Genomic DNA, 10,042 nt, shown 5'->3' on the forward strand with positions numbered 1-10,042 from the left:
CTCTCTCTCTCTCTCTCTCTCTCTCTCTCTTTCATTTGTTTTTTTGTTTTGTGGTACCAGGGATCAAACTTGGGACCTTGTGCTTACCAGGCAGGTACCTGTGCTGCTGAGCTATCTCCCTGGCCCTGGATTGGTTCCTTATGAATGGGTACTTTGGTTAATTCCAGTCTTTTTCTATTGCTGACCATATTGCAGTGACAAGTCACCCTTCACCTACATCATTCTGATGGTATGCAGGGAAATAGCTAAATTCTCCAGAAGTAAAATACCAGGTCTAAGGTTAACCTCTCATGAATTTGGGAAATGTTGTCAATTGTTTTCTATTATAATTATTTCAAAATTTTCTCCTACTAGTAACATATGAATATATGAAAGGCTTCTTCATAGCCTTTCTCATAGAATGTGCTGTTCAATTCTTGGATCTTCCTCCTCCAGTATCTCAGTTTAGTTTCAATTTGCAATTTTCTTTTTTTTCTTTTTCTTTTTCTTTTCTTTTCTTTCTTTTTTTTTTTTTTTTTTTTTGAGACAGGGTCTCCCTGTATAGTTGTGTCTGCCCCTGAGCTCACTATGTACCCCCGACTGACCTCCAACTTGCAGCAATCCTCCTCCTTCCACCTTCTGAGTGCTAGGATTACTGGCACGCACCACACGCCCAGCACAATTTTCTTATGAGAGAAGTTTAGTTTCCTTTTAAATACATACTGCCTTTTTATAGCTTTTTCTTTGACCTTTTTATTCAAGTACTTTGCTTAGTTTTCTTTAAAATTATGGATCAGAGAGTGAAAAAAAATAAAATTATGGATCAATATTGGTCTTTTTCTGATTCATTTATTATAATTTATTAATTTGGATAATCAGTCCTTTGCCAATGGTGTAAGTCACATGTACACTTTCTCATTTGGTCATTTGTCTTTCCCCATTGCTGGGGCCTACATTTTGATGCATTCAAATTGTTTATGTAGCTAAAATTACTCATCATTTTACATGTATCTTGTACAGTTTGAGTAATGAGGAAATTTGCTTATGTTTCCATATACTTTCCTATTTTATTTTATTTTAGTATTTTTTGTCTTTTTGAGACAGGGCGGCTCAGGCTGCCCTCAAATTCACTTTGTAACCCAGGCTGACCTCAAACTCGCAATGATCCTCCTGCCTCAGCCTACCAAGTGCTGGGATTACAGGAATGTGCCCCCATACCTAGCCACTTTTCTTTCTTCTTCTTTTTTTTTTTTTTGGCAGAACTGGGGATTGAACTCAGGCCCTTGTGCTTGCCAGGCAAATGCTTATTCTACTGAACCATCTCCTTTCCTTCTTAAAAAATACTAGGAATGGACCAGCCAGATAGCTCAATGAACTAAAGCCCCTGCTTAGTCAGATGCAGGGACTGGGGTTCAATTCTTGGGCTGAGATGGGCCTGGTGGCACATGCCTATAATCCCAGCTCTTGGAAGGTTGAAAACAGGAGGCTCACTATGAGTCTGATCTGTGTAGTGAGATCCTGTAGACTCTGTACTAAACACATTTTAAAAAATACTAGGTTTATTTATTTTTTTTAAAATTTATTTTATTTATGTGTGTGTGTGTGGCCAGCTCAGCCCACCAGGGGGCGGGGCTGGCTGGCATGTGGTGCTGGGGGATTGAACCGTGGTCCCTGTGCTTTGCTAAGCTTGTTCTAAGTAGGTGCTTTAGACCACTGAGCCATCTCACCAGCCCCAAAAATACTAAGTTTAAAAATATATTTTCATGTATTGTGGTACAGGATGGGAGTGAGAGGTTCAATTTTTCTTTTCCAGGCCCAGTTTTTTTCACACCATGTACTTTTTTTTAAATGTATTTAGGACAGGGTCCACCGGGTCTCACTACACAGATCGGACTCGTAGTGATTCTTCTGTTTTCAGCCTCCCAAGTGCTGGGATTACAGGTGCACACCACCATGCCCAGTCTCACTTGCCATCTCAGCGTGCCCCTTGGGTGGGGCTGACACGGCACACCAGGGATCGAACTCCCAGCCACTGCATCTGCCTGAGCAGGCACTTTACTCTGACACCACGTACTTTCTGTGCTGATGTGAGCCGCTGCCTCTTCATCCTCCTGATTTCTGTACCTGGTTCAATCCACTGCGACCCCTCTACCATCCACCTACGCACCATTTTTGTGCTGCTCTAGTGAATGGGGACTTAGATCTGTCTCACTGTCTGAGGGGGACCGCTGTGCCAGATAACGACATTGTTCTTGGAGTTTTGGGGCTATTCTTTTTTTGAGGGGGTACTCTTGCTTGTTGATTTTTTTAAATAAATTCAAAAACAACCTACCTGTTTCTGGTGTGAGGAAAAATCGTCACTTTATTAAGATGAGGTTAAATTTTTAAATTGACTTACAGAGAACAGATATTTTTGTGAACTGTTTTAACATCAGAGAACAGGGTCTGTGTCTCAGTTCTATTGCTCTCAAATAGGGTCTACGGGTTCAGCCTTCGGCTTTTGTCCTGCAGTAGTGCTTTCAAATGTTCTCTGTAAAGATAATGGAAATTTCTTAAGCAGTTTATTTCTTTGTTATTGTTGTTGCAAATGTGGTTTCCTTTTCCACTGAGTTATTTTAGCTCATATGGTTTTATACAAGACAGTTATTCACTGCCCTATATTAACTCTATACTCTGCAATTTACTGGATCTTTCTTATTATTTGTAGGACCTTTCAGTTGCTTCTCTTAAGTATAAAAATAATTCTAGGGCCAGCCACATAGCTCAGCGGACTAAAGTACCTGCTTAGGCAGAGCACAGTGGCCAGGGTTTGATCCCCAGCAAGCCACGCTGGCCCCACCTCTGGGATGCGCTGATACAGTCAATGAGACCAGGCGTGGTGGTGTGCACCTGTAATCCCAGCACTTGGGAGGCTGAAAACGGGAGAATTACTATGAGTCCAATATACATAGTAAGGCCCTGTACTAAATACTATATATATATATATATATATATATATATATATATATTTTTTTTTTTTCCAAATGATTTTTTGTTTGTTTTGAGACAAGATCTTGTTGTGCAGTTCAGGATGGCCTTAAACTCACTACTATGCAGCCCAGGCTGAACTCAACCTCACAGCAATTCTCCTGCCTCAGGCTCCCAAGTGCTGGGATTACAGATGTGCACCACCACACCTGGCATCTTTTTCAAATTTTGTACTTTATTTTGTTGAGTTCCATTTTTTGTTTTTGACAGATCTCATTCATTTTATTTTTCTTGTGTAAAAACCCTTTATGTCATAGCCACTCCTGGAGCTTGAGTCCTCTGGAGAGAGTCTGGTGTGACTTTTCACATGACAGTCGGTGAATTAATGTCCTCGGGACAATACTGACTGAGGTGGGATCTTTGTCTTCTTACTTTTGCACAAGTGACTCCATTTTTCTCCATCAAGATGGGCTCTGGTTGCTGGACTGATCAATAGATCTTAGGGAATTCTCGTATCCATATATCTTATGATTGCTTTTTTTTTTGGTTATATCAGGGATAGAACTCAGGACCTTATGCTTGCCAGGCAGGCACTTGTGCTGCTGAGCTACCTCTCTGGCTATTGGTGTTTTTGAGACAGTGTCTCACGGTGTAGTTCAGGCTGGCCTTGAACTCACTATATAGCCCATGTAGCCTTGAACTTCAGGTGCTCCTTCTGCCTCAGCTTTCTGGGTACTGGGATTATAAGCGTGCACCACCACACCCAGTTTATGAAATATTTTTTAAATCAAGAAAGGGCTTTTGTTTTTTCCACATAGTTATCAATATCAATGGAGACCATATTAATTTTCTTCTCAGACATATCAATATAGACAGATTTCAAGCATTGAACCATTTTTTAACTCATAGAACAAAGGTCACAATTATTATTTTAAATGTACCTCTAATTCTACTTGCTAATTACTACTTGATATTTTTACTGTAACTTAGATTGGCTGTAGATTTCTTTGTATAATCTTTAGTGGTCTTGGTCATAAAGGTTATATTTGCTCTGGAATCACTTAAAAAAAAGTGGTCCGATTGAGGTTTCTCAGAAAACATGAGTTGTGTGAATTAGGTCACAAACCAGTGTGAAGGCCAGCTCACGGCTCTACATTTTGAGGTGATATATTTATTTTGCCTCCTAACCACTGCCACCAAGACTGAAACAGCAGGGTTTTTTGTTTTGTTTTTTTAACCTACTCTTTGAGAGTTGGACTTTTAAACTTCATCTTTTGGTGTTTTAGCTGGGTTTTTCTGGGGGGGCCTTCTGTGTATATCCCCTATGGCGGATGAAGCCCTCTGCTCCCGGTCTTGTAGGACTGTAGAAATGGAAACCCAAGGCCATAAAAGATGCCTTTCTGATGGATTTCTCCTCTTACTCCTTTGCTTATGTAACTTTCTGTGACCTTTGGGCCAACTCATTTGAAAAATTTCATTTTACATTAGAAATAAATCTGTTCTGTCTAGCATTTCCCTCGCTTTTCAGCGAGAACCCTATTAGGGTTACTGGTCACCTTCACTGCTAGAAGCACATTATCACGGTATTGCCATGCCAAGTACTGAAAGGTTTTATGACACTAAGAATTAAAACTGCATGGCTTTGGTCTAGAAATAGATAATGGGGGTAGAACGGAGAAACAGCAGTCTATTCTAGAAAGGAATATTAGCGTATAATGTTGGCTCTGTCTCAATTCAGCAGTGTTGGAATAATACTATATATTAACAGTGCTAATGAATTTGTTAAATATTTAGCATTATAAATTTTTTTGGTGGAACCGGGGATTGAACTCAGATCCTTGCATTTGCCAGTCAAGCACTTATCCTACTGAGCCATCTCCCTGGCCCCAATATTATATTCTTGGTAAAAATTAAAGCTACATCTCTACCATTTGTTATTCTCAAAATAAATTCCAGATGGATTAAGGGATACATTTTTTTTTTATTTTTTAGGGAAAGGTCTACAAGGTGTTCAGGGTCTCACTACTAGATCAGACTCGTAGTGATCTGCCTATTTACAGCCTCTCAAGAGCTGGGATTATAGGTGTGCCCCACCATGCCCACTTTCAATTGCCATCTCAGTGGCCGGGGTCAGCACAGCAGGCTCAGGGATCGAACCTACAGCCCTTGCACCTGCTTGAAGGCACTTTAATCTGCTGAGCTATCTGGCCAGCCCAAGGGATACATTTTTAAAACTCCAAAGCTATAAATTATTCAATGGAGATACAGGCAAATATTTATAACCACTGAGAAGGGCAGAGCCTGTGCACACACAAGCGTGCGCACACACACACACACACACACACATTCATATGAAAAAATACAATACAAGCAAGTGTTTATAATCCAGTGTTAGAAAAGATTTTCTAAAGTCAAGCACATGCATACACCAACATCCAAAAAGCCTGACAGAAAAGGCTACTAATTACAAATAAAAACTTTAATCTTATAAAACCCATCAAAACCAAAATGAAAAAAAAAAAAAAAAAAAACAAAGGATGGGCTGGCCAGATAGCTCAACAGATTAAAGTGCCTGCTTAGGACCAGGGTTTGATCCCTGGGGTGCTCTGCCAGCCCTGCCCTGGGGTACGCTGAGAGGGTGATTGAGACTAGGTGTGGTGGCACCCACCTGTAATCCAAGTGCTTGGAAGGCTGAAAACAAGAGGATCACTATGAGTCTGATCTGTGAAGTGAGAACCTGTAGACCCTGTACTAAATACATTTAAAAAAAGAAGAAATCAAAGGATAGCAGACAAGATCTGCATTATATATATAATGGAAGTCTTCTTCTGTCAGTACCTTTAGTCGTAATGTTGTTGCTGTCTTCATGTCCTCAATTGATTGAAAATATTACTTCTCATGTTCATTCTGACTTTGGAAAATGGCCATGAGTTGTATGACACCATACAACTCCCCCCATCCTTTTTTTTTTTCTTCAGTACCGGGGATTGAACTCAGGACCCTGTGCTTGCCAGGCAGGAGCTTATTCTACTGAGCTACCTCCCAGGCCCATGAGCTGTATATATAGTAATAGAAAATTAATATCACAAATAGGTAAGACAGATAATGTCACTAGGCAATAGGAAATTCTCACCTCCATTATAATCTTACGAAACCAGTATGTCAAATATTGCACAAAGGCCGGGGAGATGGCTCAGTGGAATAAGCCCTTCCCTGGCAAGCGCAAGGACCTGAGTTCAATCCCCGGTTCCGCAAAAAAATAAATAAATAAATAAATAAATAAATAAATAAAATATTGCACAAAGCCTTCTTTAAGAGGTGGGGAAATTCCCTGTCCTCAGACACAATTATTCTGCTAAGAAACACGTGGCAATCACTAAGTGGAATATATACCTATGATAGTCTTACAACGATTATACCAGGTCAGTTTGGAAAGCCAATAGTGTTTGTATCAAATTAAGGAAAAACGCTTTGGTTTTCAGAACTTCCTGTGTTGGGCTAGTGGACAGATGACTGAGGATGCGCTACAATTCTTGGGAGGCCAGGAGATCAGCTTTTTCAGGAGTTGGAAATGTGGAAAGACCCTGAGCACTTTAAGCTCAGGACCAAGAGAACTGTAGGGAAACCACAGATCTAAAATTATAGCTGAGAACGGACGTCTTTCCTGAATTAGGAATTAGGTTTTTTGATTCACAATAAGTGACACAAACTGAATTAGTGGTCCTTTTGTTATGAGGCAAAGGGGCATCCTAACTGATATGTTAGCTGGAAGCATAAGAACTACACTTCTGCAAATCTTTTATCAGCCCAGACTCTCCCCGCGAGGGTTCTGCTGGCGGAAGTCACATATCTGGAAGGCGGAGGAGTCGCTTTGGCACTGAGCGGCGCCAGTAGACGGTAAGCATCGATCTTGGGAAATGACTCCCTCCCCACGCTTCAGGGAGCTGTGACCGTCAGCCTTGGTTTCCTTCTGTTCCTGGTTTGGGTGGCAGAAGCTTTGGGATTCTTTCAAAATCAACCACGATGGGAGAGCTTGTGGCACTTTTTCTAGACTTCAAAAAGGTAAAAGAGTATCAGTTTTTGCAATTGGGCCATAAGATCAGTGGGCATGATTTCACAGAGGGGAATTCTATTATTAACCAGGCTGAACCATGGACTGGAAGGAAATTAGCCCAAGCTTTAACAAGTTACCTGTTGAGAATTTAGCATGGCTGGGAGGATAGCTCAGTGGCTTGAGCGCCTGCCTGGCAATCACAAGGTCCTGAGTTCAATCCCTAGTTTAGTATATACCATGTAAGGTACTGCTGGGAATGACACAATAATTAGGAGCCATGCCAGAGGGAAGATGTGAATTTGACTGTGCAAAGGTGTAAACTTAAAAGATTACTTTCATGTCTGTAATCCCAGCACTCTGGGAGGCTGAGGCAAGAAGATTGCAAGTCTGAGCCCAGCCTGAGCAATTTAGGCCTTAGTGAGACCCTGTCACAGAAATTTAAAAAAAAGGGGGGTAGGGGTGGGATGTAGCTCAGTGTAAATAAAGGCCCTGAGTTCAATCTGTAGTACTATTTAAAAACAACACCTTTTATTTTCTTAATTAAAAAAACAGGATAGAGGTCTAGAGGAGATAGGTCAGGGACCAAACAGAGCTGCATAAAATCATGGGATGCTGACCTTCTTTTCCCTTGCTACTCCGATATCCCTAGCAAAAGGTCTTCTCGAGGTCTCAGATGGGCTTTCCCAGCCCTAGCCATCCCCTTTCACCCCAGGCAGGAGGCGGGTGGAATGAGGGCAGGATACGCGTTGTCCAGACTTCCGGCAGAGTAAGTCCCAGAAAACATCTCTCCTCGTGTCTTCCTGATCAGAGTGCAGCCATGCTACCATATTCAACAAGTGAGCTGGAAAGCGTAGTTTTTATGTGATTGATCACCACCCTGATTAAGTAGGGCTCTGTCACTAAGCAGTGGGGAGGGATGTGTCGTTGGGTGGCAACTTGTATTTCTGCCTTACAGATGAATGAATGAAGAATATGGTCTACATCTACAGTGGAGTACTACCAGCCATAAAAAAGGATAAACCTAAGTCACTTGTAGGAAAATGGATGCATCCTGAGACTATAATGAAAGAAATTGACACAGAAGGTTAAATAGCACATAGTTTGTTTCTCTTTTGCGAGAAACCCAAAATATCAACATAGGACAAAATACAAGAGAGGATAGGAAACAGGGAAAATAAACTTTGTGGAAATGAGGCAGTGGTTAGGGATGGGAGGAGAGAGGAACTCTGGGAAGGGTAAGGGAAGTAAAAATGTTTAAGATGGGATATGAGGGCCTGGGGATGTAGCTCAGCAGCACCCGTGCCTGCCTGGCAAGCACAAGGTCCTAAATTCGATTCCTGGTTAAAAAAAAAAAAAAAAAAAAAGCAGTGTATCACATGTGGCATGTGATACGCATATGTACTAATTCCCCAAGATGAATGAAATTATTCTATATCATAAATATATGCCAATAAAAATAATAATCTTTGCTTTGGAAAGTTAGAGTGTACCTGCAGAAATAAGAACCTGTAGGCTTGGAAAGAGCACAGTGTTTTGGAAATGTGGACAGCGGGTTGCAGCAGAGTTTGGGAAAGGTAGGGAAAAGGCTGAGGGGGTCTGGGACTCCACTATTCAAGTGGAATAGTCTTAGGCTGAAAGAAAGGATTTTTTTCCCACCCACCCCCAACCGGGGATTGAACTCAGGCCCTTGAGCTTGCCAGGGAAGTGCTTATTCTACTGAGCCATCTCCCCAGCAGGGAAAGATTGTTGACTGACTTTAAAAATCCCTGGGCTGAGGAAACACCTTGGGGGGGTCTAAGTACCTGCCTGGCAAGCACAAGGACCCAGGTTCAATCCCCAGTACCCCATGCTGTACCAGCCCTGGAACACCAGGTGCACTGTGCAGGCCCCAAAATGTACTGAATGGGCCCTGAAACTGGATGTGGTGGTGCATGCCTATAATTCCAGTGCTGGGGAGGCTGAGACAGGAGGATCTCTATGAGTCTGAAGTACATAAAGAGACTTCTAAAAAAAAATAAAAATAAAAAAAAAAGAGACTTCTACCCAATAAATAAATATTAAAAGAAATTTTTTTTAGTCCCTCAAGACAAAAATTCCAAGTCTTCTCTGCCAAGATAAAATAGTAGTCCTGAATTTACAACCTTTCCCTGGAATGGGCATTCGTGTATTCACTAGCCGATTCTCCCCTCGCTACTGCAAAATTCACTCCAGTGAGTCTCCCTAATTGTGGATTTCCCCAAATGCCACAAGAGTACAAGGAGTGAACAGTTATGACTGTAATAAAAATAAGTGCAGGAGAAGCCTAGGGCCACGCCCGTGCCATTATTCATTGAGTGGGGGCAGGGAGAGGCCCGCCAATAGAGGGCTCTGGGTCCCTTGCGCAAATATGAAGTGTTTATTTCATGACTCTTTCCTGATCTAAACAGACCTTAAGCCGCCCCTTCTTAATATGCTGCCATAAAGGATTATAAACCGGAGAGGAGGTTGTTTTAAACAAAGTAATCAGAAAATAAGCAATCCGCTGCTGCTGCTGCCTGGCTCCCCGCTTGTTTTGTCTGTTGGGCAACTTTCCTCTTCGCTGCTTCAACCTCAAGGTCAAATAAAGGTCACCCTCTGCTTTTTGAGGTATGGGCGCTTTCACATTGTCTGCCCCTTTTTATGGCTGAGGATAACCACCCATTCGCCCCAGTAACCGCGGAGCGGAGGGGGGCCCTGGCCTCCAGGGTGGGGGTGAGTGGGGGAGGGCGTCATCGCGTTCGCCGCAACGCAAACAAGTTCAAATCTCGTTAAAGGTTGGACAAACACGGCAAACGATGCAAACCCTCGAAGCTTAGACAAGGAGGATAGGAACGTGCCATGGAGTATTCTAATCATTTGGTAGAATAAATCGTACCAACATGACACTAAAACTGTCAAGTTGGTGGAAAAAGGATAAAAATCCATTAATAATACAACAGTCGCGCTGACTTTTTCACGTGAGGAAAATTCCATTACAACAAACAGCCCGGGGCTTTCGGACTGTTTTTATCCAAGATCAGTTTT

Source organism: Octodon degus, unplaced genomic scaffold, assembly GCF_000260255.1.
Source record: "Octodon degus isolate 3935 unplaced genomic scaffold, OctDeg1.0 scaffold00005, whole genome shotgun sequence".
NCBI lineage: Eukaryota > Metazoa > Chordata > Mammalia > Rodentia > Octodontidae > Octodon > Octodon degus.